Source organism: Vipera ursinii, assembly GCF_947247035.1.
Source record: "Vipera ursinii genome assembly, chromosome: 1".
Lineage (NCBI taxonomy): Eukaryota > Metazoa > Chordata > Lepidosauria > Squamata > Viperidae > Vipera > Vipera ursinii.
In genome coordinates, this window is record NC_139512.1 from 35,954,506 (window position 1) to 35,980,543 (window position 26,038).

General features: G+C 37.8%; 1 protein-coding gene across 2 annotated transcripts in view; it reads right to left on the bottom strand.

The window, feature by feature from the left end:
- WDR25 (WD repeat domain 25) overlaps window positions 1–26,038 on the bottom strand; it is a 117,219-nt gene that overhangs the window by 81,421 nt on the left and 9,760 nt on the right. The gene's annotated exons all lie outside the window — the stretch shown is intronic.

Here is a 26,038-nt window from a genome sequence, read left to right on the forward strand (position 1 = left end):
GAAGGAAGCAGTACTGATTTCTGCTAAACTATTTTCAATGAGTAACCAGAATATCATCAGAAAATAACATTTATTTATATAATTTTTAAAAAATACATTTCAATACATTTTTTATTGGTTTGTTTTAGTATTCTGGTTTTAACTTGGGCATTAATTTAATTATTTTTTAATGTTTGTATTGGTGTTTATATTTATGCCCTGTGAACCGCCCTGAGTCCCTTTGGGAGAAGGGCGGTATAAAAATCTCAATAAATTAAAATTAAATTAAATTAAATACATGATGCAATGAGACAGTTTGAACAAGAGAGCAGGTTTGTTTTAGTGGTTAAGGCATAAAGGTAGGAACCAGGAGACTGAGTTCTAGTTCCATCTTAAGCACAAAGCCAGCTGGGTGATCTTGTGCTAGTCACTTTCTTTCAAGCTCTAGGAAGGAGGCAATGGCAAACCACTTCTGAAAAACCTTGCCAAGAAAAATGCAGGGACTTGTCCAGGTAGTCTCCAGGAATCGGACATGACTGAACAGAAGAAGTAAAAAATGAATAGAACTTCCAAATATCTCAAATATACTAATAATACAGAACACTACAGTGCAGAGATCTTTTTAAATTAATAAACATTTGACCATAGAGTACTCTGCATTAAGAGAGGTACAGTATATAAATTTTTGACCGTAAAGTACTATGGATTAAGAAGTATATTAATTATTGTCTTCAGCATATTCAGTAAATCTATAAACATGTTCATTCATTTGTTCTTTTTTAATCTGCTGGAGCTGAGAGATTTTTCTAACATTTCTGTTTCTAGCAATTTTAGGTTAAAAAATAATTGCCTAAAATGAGGACATTCATGTGTTGCTTAGAGAAAGTCTACTGTAGTGTACTGATACATTTTGATTCAAAATTCTAAAGCACTGAAATACTTGAGTGCCTTGTAGTTCAGTGAGTATAGAGAATATAATACTGTACTCTTTGAAGTTGACATCTAATCTTTTTCTTATTCACAGAACAAAATACTTGAAAGAGTAGGACATATTCCCATGAGGCCAATCTGCCCTAGAAGACATATTTCTATATTGGTTTCACAGAAAAAATCCAATGTTTCCAAATATATCAAACAATGTATCTCATAATCTAAGAGATTTTGACTAGAGATGGTTCCACAAATTTTTAGGTGACTAGCTTGGAAAAGACTGAAATTATAAATACAAGAAAACAAGAATAATTGTTTTAATAGTCAGGGAAAATTAGATAGATTTCCACAAAATTTGACAAGACATTAGAAATTACAACCTATAATTATACTTTTGGTTTCAGGATAATCAAGATCTTTCACTAATCAAAAGCTATCAGCTCTGTACTCATCATTTTAATAAGAAATGTATCTACAAAATTTATCAGAAAAGTAATATCCTGTTAAAAGGCTAGTATGAAGGTCTCTTTATGAGACATTATATTGATTTCCTTTTTTGTATTACCGTAAGCATAATGCTAATATCCCGTGGCAATAAAAATGATGAAATAACGTTCCAGATTACTATCATTTACCGTACTTTGCTTTAAAACTTTTAGTAATTTAGTTTGCTTTAAAACTTTTAGTTACTTAGCTTTCATGCTGCACATTATAATTAAATTTTCAGTCAATTTTAATCCTCAGAATTAGAACTACCAATAAATTAATATCCTAATAGATATGATTTGATATGGATCATCATGATTTCAACATTCTTGCATTATTATTTTAAAGCAATTTCTGTAGCTGTAGGGAGAGAGTGGAGTCAAAGCACTTGGTGGCAAATTAATTTCTGAATCAGGTCTTATGTCAAAAATATATCTTTGTAGTATTTGGAACAAGCCATAAATACAACATTGGGCAAGGAAATAATGTTGGAATAGGCCTTGGTTGGTTCAAGTCTCATTGATTCAGTGTAACCACAATAGGAGCTCATCACCACACGGTAACTTCATGTTTGACATGTTAACCGACATGCCTTTATTTAACAGTCTTTTTATTAGTCTTCAAAAACAAAATGCTCTGGAGGGCAATGAATTACAATACGGTCTCTGAGAATATATTTGAGTAAGTCTTACTGTCAATATAGTTTATTTTATCTTATTTGCAGAGAAGCGGTAAAACACTCTTGGAAGTAATACTTTTAGAAAGATTGGGTGAGCCTGTCACATTTCGCTAGACTAATAAAGAGTAAATCATATCCAGGTGGCATGTGAGAGGGCATCCCCTCTTCAGAAAACAGCTGCTTGAGTGAAATGGAAAAGACAGGTTGTAAATTATTTAGAAGCTCCTCTCTGGTGTTTTAAATGATCAAATATGAAAAGACAATGTCCATACCAAACTTCAAGTGGCACATTTTCTCCTTCTTTGGAAGAAGCAAACAAGCATCTCATTAAAGGAGAATTGAGGTTACTTTATATTTTGCTAAATGTGGATTTCTTTACCATTAAGAGTTGAGATATGGAATGTTTATTTGAATGGGATATGTGGTTCCTTAGTGCTCTCTGAGCTTGGTAGTTTTCAGGCAGATGTTTCATTACCAAACTAGGTAACATCATTGGTGTTAATAGGGAATGGGGTCTGCCCTTACGTTACTACTGGCTTTCCCTGTCAATATTGGTAGAAGTGGTCTTGACAACTCCTTGACTTAGCTGTTGTTTATTCTTAGCTTGTTTGACAGTCCCTTAATTGGAGTATTACTTGCTTCTTCACTGTTGGTCTAATGGGAGTGGGATATGTTGTTATTTGGGGTGGTTCTCTTTGGAACTGTTGGCATATGGAACGGAATGGATTCTATATTGGGTTTGCTTAAGTTAACATGGTGTTTAAGCTTTCTTCCCTAAAGTTACTCCAGAAGTAAAGGATATTTGTGAATTTGTTTCTTTGTTTTATAAAGGGGAAATGGTCCCTCTTTGTCATGTTAAACATCAGGACTACTTTAAGCCTTTTAAATGTAGTTCTGCTTACAGTTAAAAGTTGAGATGTAGAATATCGAGTTTCATATATGTTAATTAATGTTATTTTAGGTTCTGCTTGGACTTTTTCCTGACACCTGGATTGGAGAAGATATTACTTATTGGATTTGCCTAAAGTTAAGAGATTAGTTATGGGATGAAGAGATTTATATTTGGTAAATAAAAAAAGGTGGAGAGATTATAAAATTGTTTATACTTGTCGTGATGAGGATGGGAAGTTGCTTTCTTAGAGGCTTTTTTTCTTTTTTGCACCTTTTTCATTTGTCTTTTTTAGTTTGCATTATCTTTTCCTGTCACAACTAACACTTTTATTAAACATTATTATTAAAAAAAATTACCAACTGCACTGAAGTTTTAGCTGTGACAAAATTTTTATATTTTAATGTCTACTAAAACCAGTCCACTCATATTTGATATGGAACCAAACCTCTAATGCACTGGTGGGATTCAGTCAGTTCGCACCAGATCGGCAGAACCGGTACCTAATTTTTTTGTTGCCTAGGCCCAGAATGGACTTCCGGAAGCGGCATCGACACAGAGAACCAGTTGTTCACATATATGAATCCCAACACTGCTCCAATGAAAAAAGGACAAAATTAGTGTATTTTATATAAGAACGTTTAGAGTATATCTTTGATAAACATCCAGGAAAACTCCGTCCTAGTGCTTTTCTGGTATTGTCCCCTATATAGCCTATATCCCTTCATGGCCTTTTCGTGGCGAAGGGGCTTGCATAATTCAATGAAGCTATGAGCTATGTCGTGCAGGGCCACCCAAGACACAGCAGAGAGTTCTGACAAAACGTGATCCACTGGAGAATGAAATGGCAACCCACTCCAGTATCTTTGCCATTAAAACTCCATGGACAGTACCAAAAGGCAAAAATATATGACGCTAGAAGATGAGCCCCTCAGGTCGGAAGGCGTCCAATATGCTACTGGGGAAGAGCAGAGGGCTAGTACTAGCCAGAAAAAAATGAAGCGACTGGGCCAAAGCCAAAAGGAGACTGAACATTGACATCTTAGGAATCAGGGAACTAAAATGGACAGGAATGGGTGAATTTAATTCAGATGACCATCAGGTGTACTACTGCAGACAAGAATCCCTCAGAAGAAATGGAGTAGCCTTCATAGTCAATAAAAGAGTTAGGAAAAGCAATACTGGGATACAATCCCCAAAATGACAGAATGATCTCAGTTCGAATCCAAGGTAAACCATTCAATATCACAGTAATCCAAGTCTATGCCCCAACCACCAGTGCTGAAGAGGATGAAATTGACCGGTTCTATGAAGCCCTACAGCACCTTTGTCAAGAGAATATGATGGTCATAGCAAACATTCTTTTCCAACAACCCAAGAGACGGCTCTACAAATGGACATCACCAGACGGTCAACACAGAAATCAGATTGACTATGTGGTCTGCAGCCAAAGATGGAGAAGCTCTATACAGTCTGTAAAAACAACGACCAGGAGCTGACTGTGGCTCAGACCATGAGCTTCTCATTGCAAAATTTAGGCTTAAACTGAAGAAAGCAGGGAAAAGCACTAGGCCACTCAGGTATGCAATAAATCATATTCCTGTTAAATATACAGTAGAGGTGACAAATAGATTTAAGGAATTAGATCTGATAGACAGAGTGCCTGAAGAACTATGCACGGAGGTTTGCAACATTGTACAAGAGGTAGCACTAAAACCATCCCAAAGAAAAAGAAATGCAAAAAAGCAAAATGGCTGTCTGAGGAAGCTTTGCAAATTGCTGAGGAAAGGAGGGAAATGAAAGGCAAGGGAGAAAAAGAAAGATACACCCAATTGAATGCAGAATTCCAGAGAATAGCTAGAAGAGATAAGAATGCCTTCTTAAATGAACAGTGCAAAGAAATAGAAGAAAACAATAGAATAGGGAGGACCAAAGATCTCTTCAAGAAAATTGGACAGGTGAAAGGAATGTCCTAGACTGCTCTTTAGAAGGCCAGATCCTGAAGTTGAAACTCAAATACTCTGGCCACTAAATGAGAAGGAAGGAGTCACTGGAGAAGAGCCTAATGCTGGGAAAGATTGAGGGCAATAGAAGAAAGGGACGACAGAGAATGAGGTGGCTGGATGGAGTCACTGAAGCAGTAGGTATGAGTTTATTTTATTGACTCCAGAAGATGGTAAAGGACAGGAAGGCCTGGAGGAATGTTGTCCATGGGATCGCAATGGGTCGGACACGACTTCGCAACTAACAACATAGCCTATATAGCTCTGCTATAATAGAGAAATATCTGTCTTAAATATTTTTTGCTTTTTATAAAAATATTCATGTATTTAATTTTTTAAAGAGAAGGTAGGCCTTCACTGAAATGCTATATGTTGCAATAGTTCTGGGATGAGCCACCCCTGGAAACATTGTGATTAGTCTTATTCTAAAACTGCACTTTGAACTACATGAAAGTTCATTTGAGATTTGATTCTGGCTGATTTTTAAAAAAGAGATTTAGCTTCTGCTCTTTCCTCTTGTCTATATTTAATTTGATTATTGCTGTGTGAATTTCAAGACTGGTAGATAGCTCCACAGTTTTACCTAACCCTGCAGGGTGCAACACAATTGCCTAATCACAATGCTAGTACACATCACCAGAGTTATGTTTGCTTTCTGATCACGTTGACAGCTGCAAAGCTGGACAGCTGGAAAGCTCCAAAGCAATATTTATAAATGTGCCTCAAATATTATCCTAATAACTAATACATTTCTGTAAATCTAAAATCAGCAATTCCAACACCTTCAATTCAGAGTTGGTGCGAAAATTAAATGCTAATTACAGGTAGTCCTCGACTTACAATCACATTGAGTCCAACATTTCTGTTGCTAAATGAGACATTTGTTAAGTGAGTTTTGCCCTATTTTATGACTTTTCTTGCCACGATTGTTAAGCGAATCACTGCAGTTGTTAAGTTAGTAACACAATTGTTAAGTGAATCTGGCTTCCCCATTGATTGTCAGAGGGTTGCAATAGGGGATCACATGACCCCGAGACACTGCAACTGTCATAAATGTAAGTCAGTTGCCAAGCATCTGAATTTTGATCATGTGACCGTGGGGATGCTGCAACGGTCATAACTGTGAAAAATTGACATAAATCACTTTTTTCAGTGCTGTTGTAACTTCGAATGGTCACTTAATGAACTGTTGTAAGTCGAGGACTACCTGTACTTTGTTTTCCTTTTCCTCATACAATTCAAAGAAGTAATATAGCATTCTCCTTAATTATAATAGAAAGAAGACATAAATAATTAGCATTCAATGTACAGGCAGAATGAAATGGAAAAACTAAGGAAAATTCAACCTCTTTAACAATACAAGTTCCACATTGAATTTAAATGCTTTATTTCATAATGTTAAATACTGCTATGGAATATTCTAACTTTAGGGAACAGCTGCCCTAAGTATCAAAAATATTTCTCCTCCCTGTTGGGGAGGTTGGGCCACAGGGTCATCTGCAGGGCTTCAGTGAAGAATATTTATGCTCTTTGGTGAATAAAGTTGCTCAGATTTGTTTGGAATAGGACTCCAACTAGGCAAGCCCAATTGAGTTCTCAGGGCACAGTCTTATGAGGTTATCTGGATTGACTTTGATTCTGTTATGTATGTTAGTTTGGCAACCTGTTTCTTAGGGCCTGGACCCTCCTGGATTCCTAAGTGGGCCTGGGAGCAATGGTGGGATTCAGCCATTTCGCACCATGTCGGCAGAACCGGTAGCTAATTTTTGGTTGCCCAGGCCCAGAATGGATTTCCGGAAGCAGCATCCACACAGAACTGGTTGTTCACATATTTGAATCCCACCACTGCCTGGGAGGTGGCCAAGGGAAGAGTCCATGCAGTGGTATCTGTCTCTGAGAGAGGGCCTAGATCTGCCCGCTTTGAAGGAGACAGTAATACAGCCGATATTCAAGAGACATCACTGGATTCTCCATTCTGAAAAATTATCATCTAGTTTTCAACTTTTCCTTCGTGGTCAAACAACAAGTTACAGAGGATCTTGACAGAAACAAATGATCTGGACTCAATTCAGACAGTTTTCAGACTGAGATATACAGTAGTATGGAGACAGCTTTTGATATTATCAAGCACATTATCCTTCTGAATCAGCTGCAGGTCAGTTTCAATGGTATTCATGGGCAGAGAAAGAGATCATATCCACAGCCCCTTATGGTGGAATGTCTCACAGGTTGACACTCTCCCCTCTCCTGTTTAAGTCTTACATTAAACTATCAATTCAACATTCAACAATACATTGATGATATCCAGCTTTAAATCACCTTCAAATATGGTATGCCACTGTATGTTCCAATACATGTGCCACTAATACTACATAAGCTGGATTGGTTGTCAATAGGCTTCCAGGTTCAGTCCAAGGTGTTGGTCATTACCTATAAAGCCCTTCATGGCATGGGTGCTGGATACCAAGAGACTACCTATTGGCAACTATTTCTGCCTGCCAACCAATCCCTCAAGAAATACAGACACTTACTCTTTCTCCTAGGGTTCTGCACTTAAGACCTGGTTTTGATTTCAGGGCTGGAGTTGATCTGCTTGTGGGGATCCTGTTTTGGTTTTATTTATTATTGTTTGGTTGTTTCAGTCTATGAAGTTATATATTTTAATGGGTTTGATTCTTTCATAGTTGTAAGCCACCCAGAGTCTATAAGAATGGGCAGCAATGTTAAATGTACATAAATTAATCATCATCATCATCATTCCAGGTTCTGGAAAAGGACTCAATAAGTGGATAAAAATGCCAAATTCAGTCTAAATATCTGGCTGACTGGACAAACAACAACAGTGAAAAAAGTCATTGAAAGAATATCTGGACAGTGAAGAAGATAACCAACAACAACCACTGTGAAAAAAGGCATTGAAAGATATCTGAAGGACATGGAAGAATGGTGGATGCTGACAACAGAATGGAAGAAAAAAAAACTGGAGGAAATCACAAAATACAAATACTGCAAATAGAAGTAGGATGACTGTAGAAAAAAAATAGTACCAACAATAACAGATGATGCAATCCCAAAACTACTGGAACATGAATTAAACACCACTGGAATTGACAAAATCATCAGTCACTTGCAAAAGGCAACTTTACTTGAAACAGCTTACCTTTGTTGTTGTTGTTGTTGTTGTTGTTAGCTGCGAAGTCATGTCCGACACATCGCGACCCTATGGACAATGTTCCTCCAGGCCTTCCTGTCCTCTACTATTTTCTAGAGTCCATTTAAGCTCACGCCTACTGCTTCAGTGACTCCATCCAGCCTCCTCATTCTCTGTCGTCCCCTTCTTCTATTGCCCTCGATCTTTCCCAGCATTAGGCTCTTCTCCAGTGAGTCCTTCCTTCTCATTAGGTGGCCAAAGTATTTGAGCTTACCTTTAAATACCTTTAAAACTATCAAGCAACAGCTTCCTATCCCAAGTCCTTGGAAAGGACTCAATAAGTGGATAAAAATGCTAAAACCAGTCTAAACATCTGACTGACTATACAACCAACTACAATGATTTTTTATCCTATCATTTTAAAGGCTGAGTTGGATATGGCCTACAATTAATGTAATAGTAACATGTGCTTACATAGACTTTCCAAAAAAATTTGGTAGATTTAACAACTGTTCATTTGGAATCTCTCACGTGCACTGTATTCTATTATTATTAAAATGGTAAACAGCTTGTAAAGAGAAAAAGCAGCATCGCTCCCTGCATTCCATTTTTCCACTAAGAATATTGGCTACAAAACTACTCATCAAACTATCTGGAATTATAGTTTTTATGCTGGAAGAAAGTGAACCCGTTACTCTAACAACCACCCTCAAAGTAATCTTTAGCACTATCAGAATGTGCTTTATTTCTCTCACTATCTGCCTTTTTAATAAGGCCATGCCACCATAAAGTACACGCCAGGCAACGGTTTTCAATAATTAAAAAACCAGAGAAAATCACTTAAAAAACAGTCCAGCCTGGATCATGAAGACAGAATATCTTTAAATCCTGACAGATCAAACTATACAGTCTTTGCCCAACAGACAACAGCAGCTGCCAGGGTTAACAAATATTTTAATTTCAGCTTCTTGAGAAGCATTCATGACAGGGATTTTCAGAAGCCACGAGTTATTGCAGAAATATCCCCAGGGAACTAGTGACACTACAGCCCTTATTTGCACTAAATTGATTGTCCCTCTGACTTTGATTGGAAGATATTTAGAACTTTCACTGAAGAGATGTCAAGAGACAATCAACGCCACTCCACATTTGTAGACTATGCACATAACCTTATACTTTTCCTATCTGTGTCTTAAATCCACCCAGAGAGAACAAAGCAAACAGGAAGAAAAATGAACTAATGGCTGCCAGCAGAGATAATCCCTTATAGGAAAGAAGGCACATTTCTCTCCTCAGTAAAACTTGTCATTGCTTGAACCAGCTTTTGAAGCTTTCAGTGACCTATTTGTCAACTGACAGGCAGCTACCTAAATATCTGATACATTCAAAACAACTTTTAAAGTATCTAAAGCAGGTAATTGGGAGATCATGGAGCATCATTGTCATAGAGTAGTATGTTTAGGTCCCATCTGCAGTGGATATTTCTTATTTAAAAAAAATAATATTGAAAACCAGGGGAATCCAATTGCTTGGAACATCCTTTGTGGTGATACTGCCTTATTAAAAAGGCATATAGTGATAAAAATAGAGCATAGGAGAGAGTAAAAGAAATTTAAACAATTTCAAGTTCCTGGACCAGATGAATTACACCTTAAGCTACTAAAGGAACTGGAGGAAATAACAGCAGAATCACGAACTATAATCTTTCAGAATTCCTGGAAAACTCACCAAGTCGCAAAAAAAGAAAGCAGCCTCTTTCTTTATTTTCGTATCTCCAGAAATGGGAAGAAGACAATCTAGGAAATTATAGACCTGTCCGTTTTATGTCAATACTAGACAAGATCAGTTGAGCCAATTAGAAATGATTCTTATTTAGTGACTGTCTCAGACAGAGATCATTCGCAGTAACAACAGTGATGAAAAAGTAACTTTGTGACCAATCCTCACATTTATGACTTCACAGGTCTATAAAGCAAAGGAAACATGAAGATTGTAAGCACAGTCATGGTTTCATTTAGTGACTGGTTTGCTTAGTAACCAAGTTGCTGGTCCCAACTAAATGAGGATTTCCTATAATAAACGTATAGTATTAATGCTTCTGAGCACTTGAATATAAACATAACAATTAACAAGAACCAGAATGGTTCAAACAGGGGCAAAATAGCCATCTATCCAAAATAATTTGAATAGCTCCTGCACCAAGCAGGTGGTTGCATTAAAATTATTTCAACAGCCACGTTCCACTCTATTATTGTTTTTTTTCCTCAGAGTTTTCTTATTTAAGGACTGGAAACAAAACATGCCCTATATTTAATCATTACTTCCTTCAAGATGGACAACTGTTTCACCATTATGTCTGTACCTCTGTAACATATTTTTTAAAAGTTGTAATATACATGTTTACATATATAATTTTTTCACTCTCGTTTTCCAAGGTTATTAATGGTAGTTACATTTTGTCCCAATCCTATAATATGTGGCATATAATTAAAAAAACAAATAGTTAAAAGTCAACAACATAGGTTTATCTATGAGCATGTCATTAGACAGTAAATGGAATATGTGCACAATCCATGATGGTTTAAGATTCTAATGATGAGATGGAGTGCCTATTTTCTTGTTGCATTCCAATGGGAGACTTTATTATTATATAATAAACATGGAATAACAGGGTTGGAAGGGACTTTGGAGGTCTTCTAGTCCAACCCCCTGCTCAAATAGGAGATCCCATTCCATTTCAGACAAATGGCTGATACCTTAAAAACCTCCAGTGATTGAGTACCCACAACTTCTGGAGGCAAGCTGTTCCACTGCTTAACTGTTCTCACTGTCAGGGAATTTCTCTTAGTTCTAGATTAGCTCTCTCATTAATGATCTTCCACCTGTTTCTTCTTGTCCTGCCTTCAAGTGCTTTGGAGAATTGGTCAACCTACTCTACTCTGTGACAGCCCATCAGGCACTGGAAGACAGCTATCATGTCACCCCAATCCTTCTCTTTGCTACACTAGTTCCCTTAACCGTTCATCACACAGAACGAAATGGAAGATTAAAACGAGACAGATTTGAAGGGTTAGAGGAAAATTAGCAAACATATTTTTGCCAACTAATTCTATTCAAAAGAGGGGAAAAACTCCAAATCCAAAATCCTATGCTTCAACTTTACCAAACTTTATTAGCTAAACTCTCTTTACAAGTTACATCTAAACATCATTAGCAATATTTCAAAACCCTATCTAGACTTTATTTGCTCATTTGTATTATCCTTCACTGAATTTACCACTTGAATTCCCAGGCATTTTACAAATTGAATCTTTCTCCCTTCTGCACTATGTGCAAATATTGCCATCCATTTCCAAATGATATTTTGTAAATATAAGCTTACTTCATCTTCCTAAGGAATGTGCTGAATACTTTTTAATATCCTTTATATAAATAAATTAGTATGTTTTAGTTAAAATTATTCCATTAATAAAGGAAAAATGACAGAAATAATAATCATCTTATAATTTCGGTAAGGGGTCCTTGGTGCTCTTGGAGCCTGCTAGTTTTCTTGCAGACGTTTCATTACCCTAACTAGGTAACATCATCAGAGCACTGATGATGTTACCTAGTTGGGGTAATGAAATGTCTGCAAGAAACAAGCAAGCTCAGAGAGTACCAAGGACCCCTCATTTCAACCCAGAGCTACAAATATTCTCCTTCATTGGTATACTTTGTTTCAGTTTTAGGCTATGACCCATCTACTATGTCTAAAAAAATTTAATTCCAGTTATTGCATATTTTACATGCACTTGTTGTTGTTAGTTGCGAAGTCGTGTCCGACCTATCGCGACCCTATGGACAATGTTCCTCCAGGCCTTTGGTAAAAGTTCCCCCGCACATGCGTGCTAGTCGTTTCCAACTCTAGGGGCTGGTGCTCATCTCCGTTTCAAAGCCGAAGAGCCAGCGCTTGTCCGAGGACGTCTCTGTGGTCATGTGGCCAGCATGACTATACGCCAAAGGCACACGGAGCGCTGTTACCTTCCCACCGTAGTGGTCCCTATTTTTCTACTTGCATTTTTACGTGCTTTCGAACTGCTAGGTTGGCAGAAGCTGGGACGAGTAACAGGCACTCACTCTGTTACACGGCACTCGGGATTCGACCTGCCAAACTGCCGACCTTCTGATTGACAAGCTCAGCGTCCTAACCCACTGAGCCACTGTGTCCCTTTACATGCACTACAGATAATTAAAAAGGTTGGATTTCATGGAAATTTCAGCTCAGTGTTGTATTTTCAAGTAAACGGGAAACTTATCTGTAGCTAACATAAAGAATTCTGTATCAGAAGAGTAACCAAATGAGATTAATCTCTCACAAAAGTGATAGGTTGCAAATATCTGCATGTTAAATTGGAACACCGAGATAAGCTGAGTATCCTTTTGGTGTATGGGCCAGCTTAATGCTCCAATTTCTTTACAGATACTTGACTTAGTTGGGTAGTTTAAACTTCCTGTCAAAGTTGAATTGCTAAGATGCTTGCTAACCTCTGTCGCTACTCAACTTGCCATAGCAACAGGCGGGAGGGAGAGCCTGGGAAAGAAACAGGAGTTTCAAGAAGCCATTCACAGACCGTAAGACTCAAGGTCACAAAAACAGGTGTCTGATGGAGAAGTGGATTGTTCCCATAACAAACTGAAGAGATGTGATTGGGCAATGTGAAATTTGGTGGGTGGAGGTTTTATCGCCTTGCAGTCCAAGGGACTCACAGGAGTCTACTCCAGCACCAGAGTTCAAAGGTCTCAATTCTTTGGTGCTCAGCCTTTCTTATGGTCCAACTTTCACAACCATACATTGCAACTGGGAAGACCATAGCCTTGACTATATGCACTTTTGTTGGCAGGGTGATGTGTCTGCTTTTTAGCATGCTGTCTAGATTTGCCATGGCTTTCCTCCTCAGAAGCAAGCATGTTTTAATTTCTTGGCTACAGTCCCCATCTGCAGTGAACTTGGAGCCCAGGAAAATAAAATCTGTCACTACCTCCATTTCTTCCCCATCTATTTGCCAGGAATTGAGAGGACCAGATGCCATGATCTTGGTTCTACAGCAGTAGTAGGATTCAAATATGTGAACAACCAGTTCTCTGTGTGGGTGCTGCTTCCAGAAGTCCATTCTGGGCCTGGGCAGCAAAAAATTAGCTACCGGTTCTGCCAAAGTGTGCAAACTGGCTGAATCCCACCACTGCTCTACAGGAATTCTCGGTAATTAACAAAAGCACAGAATTAAAACCATAATCCACTTCCATGTTAAATATACAATCATAAAATAAAAAAATGGAGTCAATGCAAAATACTATTAATCAGGAGACAGATAATGTTAATGCAGTTGATCACCAAAAACTCTTCAACAGAGCTTTATATTTACCAATAGAGTATTCAAAAAGCAATCAGGTCTAACTTCTAAAGAAAGGTGATTTTCTAACATCTGAATGATTAGAACATCTGAAGCTTCAGAATTACTTCCATATGCTTGTGTGGCCTTTGATTGGTGGGGGTGATGAGGGAATTAACAATAATCAATTGAAACCAGCTGAAGGGTTGAATATCACAACAGTCTATAATTTATTGTGATAGAATCAAACTACAGCATGTAGTTCAAAGGCATCTTCTCTCTTATCCATCTTCTTTTAAGCTTTGCTATGGGGTAATTTAACATGTATTAAAATGTAATAATGATATAAATGATGTGCCACTTTGGGGTGCCAGCACAAAACACAAGTCTTATAAAACTAAAATGGCTACAAAAAAGATAGGACTTTTAAATGATTAAACTAATGTTGTTTTCAAATGTTTATAAAACTGAATGTCTGCTAATGTCAGGATCAAAATGAGGGGAGCTGTAAAACATTTAGGAATTCTGGAACTTATACAATATAAAATATGATCAAAATCTGTCCACTGGCTTGAGGAGGGAATCAGATTTTGAGATTTCATTTCTTTATAATCATCCTTAATATTCCTAAACAATCAAAATGTCAGCATTAAACAAAATATAGAAACAGAAATAGAAAAAAAAGATTTTAAAACTAAAGATAAAAACATGGTAATTAAAACTACATTACCTGTAACAAAGAAAAGCATGCCCATTTAACAGTATGGCTGAAGAAATGTTCATATTTAGAATTGCTGAAAACTGACTCAGTGCAAGAAACTAAATACAAAACAAAACATAAATAAGAGTATCTCAAACACAGTACTAGCTACTGATATTATTTCTAATGTTATTGGCTATTGTATTATTTTTTCTAAGTTTACTAATTTGACACAGGAATGCTTTTGTAGTAATTTATCAAAATCCTATACCTATGGCCTGTTGTGTTTAACACTGACTTATCTAACCTCAGTTACTATAAAAATGGGTTAAATATATTAATATTGAAGCTAGTAGGCAAGAAACATCAACCGTGTAAGTATAGTACTTAGCAATTTCGGTTAATTAACTAGCTTGGTTGTTTCATTAAAGGCAGACCTTATTTAATGACTGCTCTGTTTAGCAACATTTCAAAGGTATCACAGTGCTGAAAAGGTGATTTTGAGACCAGTCTTCACACTTATGATTATCACAACAATCCTGTGGTCTCATGAACTATATCTGAACACTTTGCAACTCTCAGATGTTTATGACTGTTGCAGCATCCACAGTCATATGACTGCCATTTGTGCACTTCACAGCTGACTTCCAACAAGCAGAGTCAATAGAGTAAAATCACATCATGGTCGCATGACATCTCTCTTAATGACTGTGGATGTTTCAGTTAACTAAAGTGAAGTTGTAGTCCAGTGCAGTCACATGTCTCACTTAATGCCTGTTACTTAGCAATAGACTTGCTGGTTGTTAAGTGAGAATTTCCTGTACCAGGTTAGGTCCCATCATTAGTGCATGAGAGAGTACAGTTTACTGATAGATTATATATAACACCTTGCCTGCCAGTCTAGGGTGGGATGTGATTTCTTCATTAACTATGGTTTGATATCCAGACATCTTAAAGACTCTCTGTTACCAGCAGAACAGTATGAAGCAAAGAATTCACAGTTCCTATATGAGGATGAGACAAGAGAGTCAGAGGATGGGGCTAAAAGTCCATGCTTTTAAATGATGGTCCTTACCTCCAGTGACAGTGAAAATGCAGCTTTAAAAAAGGCTTAATATATCTTGCTATTGGGAGATGCCAATAGCAATGTATTTTTAGTATCTTAAGAAGCATGTTTAATTTTGTGTTTTCAAGCTGTGCACTACCCGGAGTCTGCTGGGAGTAAGATGTTATAAAAATAAAGCAAAAAAGTCACCCCAGGCATTATTTCCCATCTGCCAGCCTGCAGCTTTTCTTACCTGATTTCATTCATAAAACAAAGAGCCTAGATATTGGGGAAGATTTTGAGGTCATTCTCTTCTTATTCAGGGAACACGTAAATACATAAAGGTTTCGCCAGACTTTGGAGTAACAAAGTTTCATATAATAAAATAAATGAAACTAGTTATCTAGCTATATTTATTTCATTACTCTAATACATTCAGGACCAGATCTTTATGCAATCTACGAAACAAAAATAGTCCTACCCACTTTCAGACAATAATCACTTATTAAAAGAGATGAAGCAGTTTTATCTACAATAAAATTGCGTGGCTTGAAGCTTATACTTTTGACATCTCAAGTGCAAAACAATCACAGTAGCTGGCCTCTAACACTAGCAAGGTATTACAGCATATCATTCTGGCTACAATGTATTTTGAAAAAAACATATTGACAGAATCTACCAATTAAAGTTTGAATGCAAACCCTTGCTTCTGAGAAACAACCTAACAAAATCACGTATTTCCAAAACACTGCAATTGCTAACTATTTGTTAGAAATCCAGATGTATAATTTGTTATTGTTTTCAGAACAAGCATTCCAGTAAGGACATTCACTTTGAAGTGTTACAATTATTTACGCATCCTCAGTTTTCAAAGATAGAATAATTTTTTAAAAAAAATCAAAAAAATCAGGGAATCTGGGATTTACTCTAGGGCTTTGCAGATATAATGCCATTATAGGTGCTCCTCTCCATAAAGGGAAAAATGTGATGTTTAACTTTTATCTACCATAAAAAAACTACAGATCTGCTTAAGAGTCCAGATATTTGTAAAAATAGCAAAAAAAAATTAATGCTACTGCCTTTAAAAAAACAATGTCATAAAAATTATAGAATCATCATTCTTAATTTCTTTGCTGCCAGATTATATCTGTATGTTACTCCAGAAAATTTTCAGGTATACTGTATATATCTAGGATTTTTTCCCAAAACTTGGATTCTCCATTTGTCTACCTCTTGGGAGACAAAGAATGGGGTTCAACAGAGTTCACAGAGACACTGTCTTCCCCAAGATGAGGTAGCACTCAAGACTTTCAGAAACAGACAGCTCTTAACACCAAAGAGTGTGAGCCAGGACGAAGGCAACTTAGGGACAAGGAAATAATTACTGGAAAAGGGGCAGACACAACTAATCCAACCATAGCTTTTCCCCTCAGAGTCTCACGCATCAAAGCCCATCACTTTCAACACAGTAGCCTGACTTTAAAGGAAGATATTTTGGCTTCTAGGGAGAGGGTGGAATCAGTTCCCCCAGTCACACTGTGTTTTTTTTAATCTTTTTAATATATCTTTATATTTATTAGGATACACACAGGCATATAAACACACAGGCATGGACACATATGGACACACAGAGAAGCATACAGTACTTGACTAATAATAAAAAGTTCTAAATGTTCTAAAAAGAGGGGAGCCTGCAGTGGCTGAACAATGAAATACCAGGGCCAAATCATAAAATATATAAAGAGAGAGGGTATGAAGCATAGTATATTCTCATAATCATTTTGTTGTTGTTATTGCCTTTGAGGCAGTGTTGAATCCTGACACTACATGGATACGTCCAGGCAGTTTTCTTTGCAGGATTTCGGAAGTAAGTTTTCCATTGCCGGCTTCCTAGGGCTAAAACACAGGGTGACTGGCCCTAGCTGACTTCATTCCTAAGGCAGGACTAGAATTCAAAATCTCCCAGTTTCTAGTCTGGTGCCTTTACCACTAAAAAAACTGGTTCTCATTCCATAATCATTATTATTATTATTATTATTATTATTATTATTATTATTATTATTTATTAAACTTATATACCGCCCTTCTCCCGTAGGACCCAGGGCGGTTCACAAGGCAATTAAAACAACATTACAATACAAAAATTAATAACAATTAAAATAGATTAAATTATCCTTAATTAAAATCTAAAACCCCTATAACTCTAATTAAAAACCCAATTACAATAAGTTAAAAAACAATAAAAAATATAGACATCTAAATTATTTAAAAAGAGAGGAAGGTTATCATCTGTCTGTTAGCTGGAGGTGAGCAATTAGTTGTACACATTCATCAGTAATGTTGAAACAAGCAACATATAGGAATATGATATTTGTCAAGTTTTTTAATTGAACTGTACAGCTTACATATACTAAAGGTGGAAAAAAATCTGTAGTGATTTATCTTGGTCTGATTTTTTTTTACATCTCAAAAATCTGGCATTTTAACAGGGATATGTAAACATTTTACATGCACGGTATATATTTATAGCTATAAAAGAATAAAACTAAACATATAAAAATATATTAAAACAGAAAAAAATCAGAAAGACTTTTTCCCTTGATGACCTCCATGCCACAATATAGACAAAATGTGAACTTTTCAATGAAGACCATGTCATAGTTGCATTGCATGATCCATGATTAGAGGATGGAAGACGTTTCATGCATATTATTACAATTCTTATTCTTTGGCTTCTTCCTGTTAGCAGCTATTTAAAAGATTTTTGACACAAGAAAGAAAAAGAAAACAAAAAGAAGAAAATTTCTGCTGAAAAACCAGCACCACAAACCTGCCTATCAATGATTAAGAGCATTCCCAGGGAGATTTCCAGCAGAGATTTTCAATACAAGAACATAACAGAAGGGGGGGGAGAGAATCAATATTGTACATGCTTGCTGTCCCTCTACCTCTATCTCTCTCACGCACACATAACCACATTTTGATTTCATTTCCACATTCGCATTACCTTACAAAATCCTCACATAACCTTTGGAATGATGAAATTCAGGTTCTTCAGCATTGAGAAATCAAGTTAAAAGATAGTACTTGATTAGCTGAAATAAAATTTATTACATTATAGCAATTAACTCATTATACAGAAAAGAAAAATGACATGAAAAGAAAATGGGCCTTTGTAGGTATATGAGTTAAAGATAGCATTTTTTTTAGGCTTACAAATTGCAAATTTGACAGCTATTTTTCAGGTTGTTTTTCAATTATTGGATGTATTTATTCTTAACTATCTATATATACACGGCTTTTCATTCCACATCAAGGTCATCAATCCCAGAGCAGACCAAATTCAGCAAATACAACCAAGTACAACCTTAGCATGAAAAACTACTAAAAGGTAGGATTAAAAATGCATTCTCCGCCTGGCGACTCAAATCAAGTCTCACCTAGTTCAATATGCCTTAATTGCTCAGAAATTGATCTAACAGAACACAAACTGAATCTCCAAGTGCATCATGCAGTCCCCAGATCCCTTACCAAAACTGCCAATGAATTATAAATGTACATAGAATTAAATCCATAGAATTAATCAATTTAAGTTTAATGCTAATTTGTTTTCACCTAGTCCTTTTTATTTCTTTGCTCTGCCATGCCTATTTTGGGGAATACACAGTCAAGTACTCCACTCAGAGGCAAAGCATGGTATATTTAAAATTGTACATTTTTCCTGAAACTATGCATAGAACATGTTATCTATTATCTATTTTAAATTTAACATGGCTTGCTGATGCTAATATTAATCTGACCCACCATGAACCTAACACTTTTTTTTTCTGCCAAAAGACTACAGGCTGCACTTTGCTTTCTGACGATTATGAGACTGAAGGAAATCATAGCCATTGCTTACGGTAAGTTCCTAGCACAATGTGCAAAGTCTAGGGCTAGGCCAAAAATGATACATGTTTTTGTCAGCCTCCTCATTTGCCGGTATAACACATAAATCATTCCTGAATCTCAAGAAATAAATTTGCAAAGTTTCTGAAGTTTTTATGTAAAAGTGCTTTCCATACTCTATATGAAATGTTCAACAAAATTGTAAAGGAGTACAGAGGAAGCTCAGAGGAAAGTTAAAAGAAGAATGAGAGGAATGAGAAGAAATTTTGAAACAAGCATAAAGGAATATTTTTCTGTTTATACTATAAAGTTATTTTTAATATATTAAATTAACTTAATGTAATTGCACTTCACTAAATTGATCTCAACTCTGAGTAGGATTTTCCACAATCATTAAAGCCTAAACACTTATTTAAAAGTAAGAATCCTTTTAAACAAACAGCTTTGAGAATGAAACTCTTCAAAATATGATTCATTAGATTCAGATAGATCAACCATATAAAATCTATCCATACATCCATACATCATTTATTTCTTTACGTTTTGCATAATTCCAGGTAGAAAAGCAAGCTAATGAAATTCATTTTATTCTGGGTAAAAAATTATTTGTCAAAGAAATACAGAAAATATAACTCTGCTGGCCATCCAGACATTTGCAATGCAGCTCCAGTAGGCATGGATATGGATATATTGAGGATTGATTCAATTCAATATACTAAAATTTATGGTAGAGTTCCAGGAAAGAGATGGTTAACAATTACAATATTAACCCCAAAGGGTTCAAGCACCTACATGTTTTCAAGCAAATTGTTCTAATCTAAATACTCCTCTTGGGAAATCAATTCCCTATTTGTCTGTATTTTCCCACAATATCACCCATGAAATGGCATGTCAAAACTGGAATTGAACAGTAGGAAATATACAATGTATAGGTTTCCTAACTGCAGATGTACAAGGATTTCTTTTGAATCAGTGTACATATCATTTTGGACTTTGACATCAACAATATATAAACTGTTCTTTAAATGTTAGAAAGATGATATAATTAATTGGCATAATAACCTTACTTGTAGATAAAGTTCACATATAGTTGTAAATGCAAATTTATAAGTTTCTTTAGAAAGATAACATTTAAGTCAAATCTGACAACTTTCAGTTTCCGTAGAAATTCTATGTTGGGGAAAAAATTGTTTCAGACAGTTCATTAGAAAATTGCTAAGATTTACTTCTATATCACTGCCATCAATTTCAATGAAGAGTACTTGAAAAATATGCTTTCATAATACACTATCTTCCAAACCATTATCTATCAACACCATACAGTAGTGGCCAAAATTGTGGAAACCTTTTGGGAAAAGTGTATTTTTGAGATTTGATGGCTAATAACACCACTTTTTTTTTACTAGTACCATAACATTATATATCAATGGAAAGATAATTTAATCAAGAATGTAATGCAACAAAGTTTGTTCAATTATCTGTACTGTATTCTATGAAAAGTTATAGCCAAATAACCAGAAAAAGGAAGCACAACTGGCTTAGGTTGATATCAGGTAGCTTTCCTTCATCTGATTGTAGCCAATGAGCATGAGAGTTTAGAAAGCCAATCAGGTTTGATCTTGTTTTGGCAATGAGCCAATCAGATCACAGTAGCGTTCAGTTATTGATGTCATGTATTGAAGCTGAGAGGAGGACACTTGTCAGTGTGTTATGTGATCGCTATCAAGTTGGTTGGGTTTTTTGTGTTCTTTCATTTAGTGAGCTTGTAAAACGTAATAAAATTAAAGTAATGGTGCAAAGAGTTGACTGGTTGCCCAGAAAGAGATGTAAAATAGTATTATTAAGTGAACAAAACTATGGTTATAAAGAAATTAGAAGAAAAAATGGTGGAAAATTAACCAAAGGTGGCATTTTTACTGTACACTTTTCCCAAAAGGTTTCCACAATTTGGCCACTACTGTACTCTGTAACGGAGCTTTTCAACCTTTTCACCCATTTTACCACTTTTAGGATATGGCAACATCCAAGTACCACCAGGCGCCTAGCAAGGTGTCAAAAACTTGATAACAAAAAAAAAAAGAAAAAAAAAAGAAAAAGAAAAAAAAGTGATGTAAGTACAAGTAGTCCTCGACTTACAACAGTCGCTTAGAGACTGTTCGAAGTTATAATGGCACTGAAAAAAGTGCCCCCCAAACCACAGCCGAGCAAGACACCTGCCTGCCCGCCCGGCAGCGCTCTTCCTCCTGTCCGAGGTTTTCATTGTTGTGAGCATTTCTGTTGAGGATTGGCAGCAAGGGTGGGGTGGGGGGTGTTTGGTTTTTATTCCCCCCCTCTCTGCTGTGTGGTTGCGGCAGGTTTTGGTGGAGCCTTGGTGGAGCAGTGGGCTAATGCCTCCTTAAGTAACACCAGCTGCCTGCAATTAGTGCAGGTTCGAGTCCCACCAGGCTCAAGGTTGACTCAGCCTTCCATCCTTCCGAGGTAGGTAAAATGAGGACCCAGATTGTTGGGGGCAATAAGCTGACTTTGTAATAATGCCGCTTGGGGAGGGGGGCGAAAGCCCTAATAAGCAGGCATATACATAGAATGAAGGCTATTGCTAAGTACATTGATTTGTGCTTTAGATTGTAAGCCGCCCTGAGTCTTCAGAGAAGGGCGGGATATAAATGGGATTTTAAAAAAAACAAAACTTCACATGACCCTGGAACACTGTGACCGTCAGAAATATGAATCAGTTGCCAAGCATCTGAATGTAAATCACAAGACCCTGGAGATGCTGCAACATTCCAGCTGATCGGCGCTTCTTCTGGGCTCAGAAGCCCCAGGATCAGCGCCGAGCTCCAGATGGAGCCTGGCGCTGATCCTGATGCTTCCTATGAGCCCTGACAGGCCCGAAGAAGCGCTGCTCCTGGTGCTTCCACTGAGCCCTGACAGCCCTGCAGCTCCAGCCATCTCTCGCTCAGGCTTGTGCGGTGCTGCCACCTGTTCAGCTCATTCCCCTCCCCTGCTACCATCTTTCTAGGATGGTCATGTACCACCTGCCAGGTGCCAATGTACCGCAAATGGTACCCGTACCACTGGTGGAAAAGCCCTGCTCTATAAATATACATGAAATGAACCTTTTAAAGAGAAGTGTGCTTTTTATATAACATTGCACAAACAAAGCAACTATTCTGATTATTTATTTTCCAGTATTTATTTCTCATCCCAATCCTACTAAGCTCTGGGCAATAGGTTAAAATATAGAGTCTGTAACTACCCAAATAAAGAATAAAATACATAAATTAGGTGCCTAAAAATAATTAGGACTGAAAGTATGTTCAAATAGAACAACTTTCACTTACATGGGGGGGAGCAGAACTGGACCCAGTGCTGGGATCCAGCCAGTTCGCTGCCATTTCCAAAAGGGAGAAGGGAGATGCTGGCCGATGCAGGGGGGCAAGAAAGTGCAGACCAGCAGAAGGAAGGAAGGAAGACTTAAGGACACCCAGAGAGGCAAAGGAAACTACCGTAAGCTGCCTTTCTCCCGTTCTCTTTCTTGGCTGGGAAGAATGCAGCCCACACAGGCTTCTGCTTCATGCAAGCAGGTGGCAGCGATGGAGGGCCGGCGGAGGGATATTAGGGCTGATGGAGGGAGCCAGCCAGGGGCGCAAGCCATGGGAGAGTTGGTGGAAAAGGAGGAGGAGGCTGCCGCTAGGCAGGCAATCTATGGGGTGAAGCAGTGGCAGCAGGAGTGGTGGGGACCAAAGGAAGCCCCTCCAGTGGCAGACGTGGCTGGTTGTGCAGCAGCAGCAGAGCCTTTCACCATCACTTCCCCCTGGCTCTGAAACGGTGGAGGGGGACTGGGTAAGGTCCATCCTCCGTAGCATAGCAGTCCAGCTCGGGAGGGGAGTCAAAGGGAAGAGGCGGGCAGGCAGACGGGTCATTGAACCAGCGGGGGGAGTTAACTAAGCAGGGAGTGGCCTGGGTGCAGGGACCCTGAAGTAAACAAGTGCAGGGTGTATGGAGCAGCTACCCCCTGCCCTAGCTTGGTTTTTATGTGTGTGCCTCTTAAAGGGGCCTGTGATTTCAGAGAGAACTGGTTGTTAAATTATCTGAATCCCACCACTGGTTGGACCATCTATACTTTCAGGAGAAAGGGGCTAATCAAATTTAACTTCCTTTTCCCAAAACCAAGTGTTATAAAACCTACAAAAAAAACACACCCTGGCAAATTTATTAATAGCACAACTGCGTCACCATGGGTCACTCGCTTCATCTCAACCAAGGAAAATATAGTGGCAAACCACTGCCAAAATTCTGCCAAGAAAACTTCCTGGATTTGTCTTAGGGAATCACCACGAGTCAGGACTCTCGAAGGCATCACACATATAGACATAAATCATGTAAGATACAATATTTGGAAAATATGCAATAATAATTGTATTTCTAGATAGGAAGACATACAAAGAAGAAAAAACATGAAGCGGTAGTAAAACATACCGCTCCACAGTCGGTGGCTGTTTTGCTTTTGCTCAGGGCTGCTCAGTAAGCTGTTAAGGCTCTATTGGGAGCCCGGAGTAGGCTGTAACTGTTTGCCTGCTTAATAAATGCATGTTGTACTTTCAAAATGATTAGATTGTTTTAAGAGAGTTGGGCCATGATAGGTCAGATGAAGAACACACATTTTTATGTTTTATGTTTTATGCCCATTCAATCACTTTCCTATTAGCAATTGTTTTCCACTGTAACTAAAAGGGTGAATATTTCTTCATTCTGCTGAAAAACTAAATAAAGGGAAGCTCAGTTCTAATAAATGCTTAAATGTTACTCATAATTAAGTATATAAACCTTATTATATATAAATTTACATAAATCTCATATGAAACCCCACCAAACACATTGAGACCAATACAATTACTGCAAAAGATGACTGAACAATATCCCAGTTGCCTTTGCAGATTGCACATGCATGCATGTACTGTATGTTTTGATTGAACCAAAACATTGGGGATTGTGCAGAGATAAATGTAGGAAAAGACAGACATAAAGTTCTGGCAAGATTCTAGCAATCTACAATAGACCCAGAAAAACTATGATGTACAAAGAGCAGTTAATTTCAATTTTGGACCAACAACAGAGGTAGCACTTTAGGTTCCAAGCAGCAAAAAGCTTGAAAATAAGCAAAGATCTACATCGGTGTGTATGAAAAATTCTGATGCAGCTCTCTGTAAGGGAGATTATGAGGAAGAGGGACCTGCAAGAATATGTAAATACTGGGAATTCCGGTTTTTGTGCCATAGTGCACAGCCGCAGAATTATGTAGCTCCATACCCCATGGCTGGTTTCACCCTGCCAGGGGACCCCAAATGGATCTGAAGTTGCCCAGAGAGGCGATGAAGAAAGAGGAATGTCCCAATGATTACGAAATGACGGCAGTCATTCTGTTTGATCCAGGGGAAGCCCTCTAACCTGGCAGGAGAAACGCTTGCTGCACACCAGCGTGTAGGCCACTGGTGGCGAACCTATGGCACACGTGCCACAGGCGGCATGCAGAGCCCTCTCTGTGGGTATGTGCGCCATTGCCCCAGCCCCGCAGCCCCCCTGCAGCCCCCTCCTTACCAGAAGCCCCCCCAGAGGAGAGTCACCCCCAGGCACAGCCTGCGTGGAGCAGGGCAGCCAAGGACATGGCAGCCGGGCAGCAGGGACAAGACTCCGCCCTCACGCCCCATCATGCGCAGATGATGCTGCAGGGCATGGGCAGGAGGCATGGCTGCCATTGTGCTGCAGGGCCACCTGGGCGATCTGCCGCAGCGCGCTGTGGAGGCAGTAGGTGGCCTTGTGGATGGGCGGGGCAGGGGGGGTGGAGTGGGAGCGGGCAGGAGGCAGAGCAGGTTTTGGGCACTCGGTGTCTAAAAGGTTCACCATCACTGGTCTAACAACGGTGAATAGCATGCTTGTAACTGGTGAGAGTATCGATCTTCTCTCTTCTACTTTTTAACTAAGTCCTTGGGAAAGATCCCCAAAATAAGAAAACCTCCAAAAGTGAAGGGAGGGGACTACACCCCCACTCCCCCATAGACAGAAGCAGGGAATTAACCTTTAAGGGGAAAAGAAATATATTGAAATCAAAGTTAAAATACTACAGTATGGATAAATCTAGAAATTAGAAAAAACTGCTGATTACACTTTAAAGGGTTTTGATGAAACTATAATAATAATAAATAATATTTTTTGTCTGAAAAAGCTGGAAAACAAACAACTACTGACACCTAGTGGAGAACTAGAACATAGAACATTAACAACACTGACTCAGAAATTGGCAAGATGCCCAGAAACAAAGAATAATCTGTTTCCTTGAACTTTAATAACCCTCAGAAGGCAGCTGTGTGGGAACAAAGAAAGAATACATGCTGGGCCAGCCATAAGATTAAAAAGAGTCTGTTGTCTAAACTTAAGAACTGTTTACAAAAAAAGAAAAATTGACTCTGGGCTAATCTTTTAGGGGGGAATTTACAGGAAGGTGGCTAAATATACTGAATTGCAATTTTGACTGGTTGACAACTGACCCCTGAATAAAAGAACTGTTATAAAATACTGATTTTACTGATGTCTTGACAATTGGAAATACAGTGGATTATAAAAACTATATATAAAGATAAGAACTATACAAAATTGGGCTGTTTGGATTCTGAGTTTGGCTGGTTTAATAAGGTTAATTATAGAGATGCAGGAAATGATGGACTATTTGAAAGAGGGAGACAACATGGATATTGCATATTTATCAAAAAAAGAAAACCACATTTAATACTTATTCCTGAATGAATACTCCTGGAATATCAAAGACCTCCAGGAGCAACATTTCAAGACAAGACAAATACTTTCCAGGAGCAAATGTATGTAATGTTACAACAGATACAAATGACAATAGCTTCAAACCACA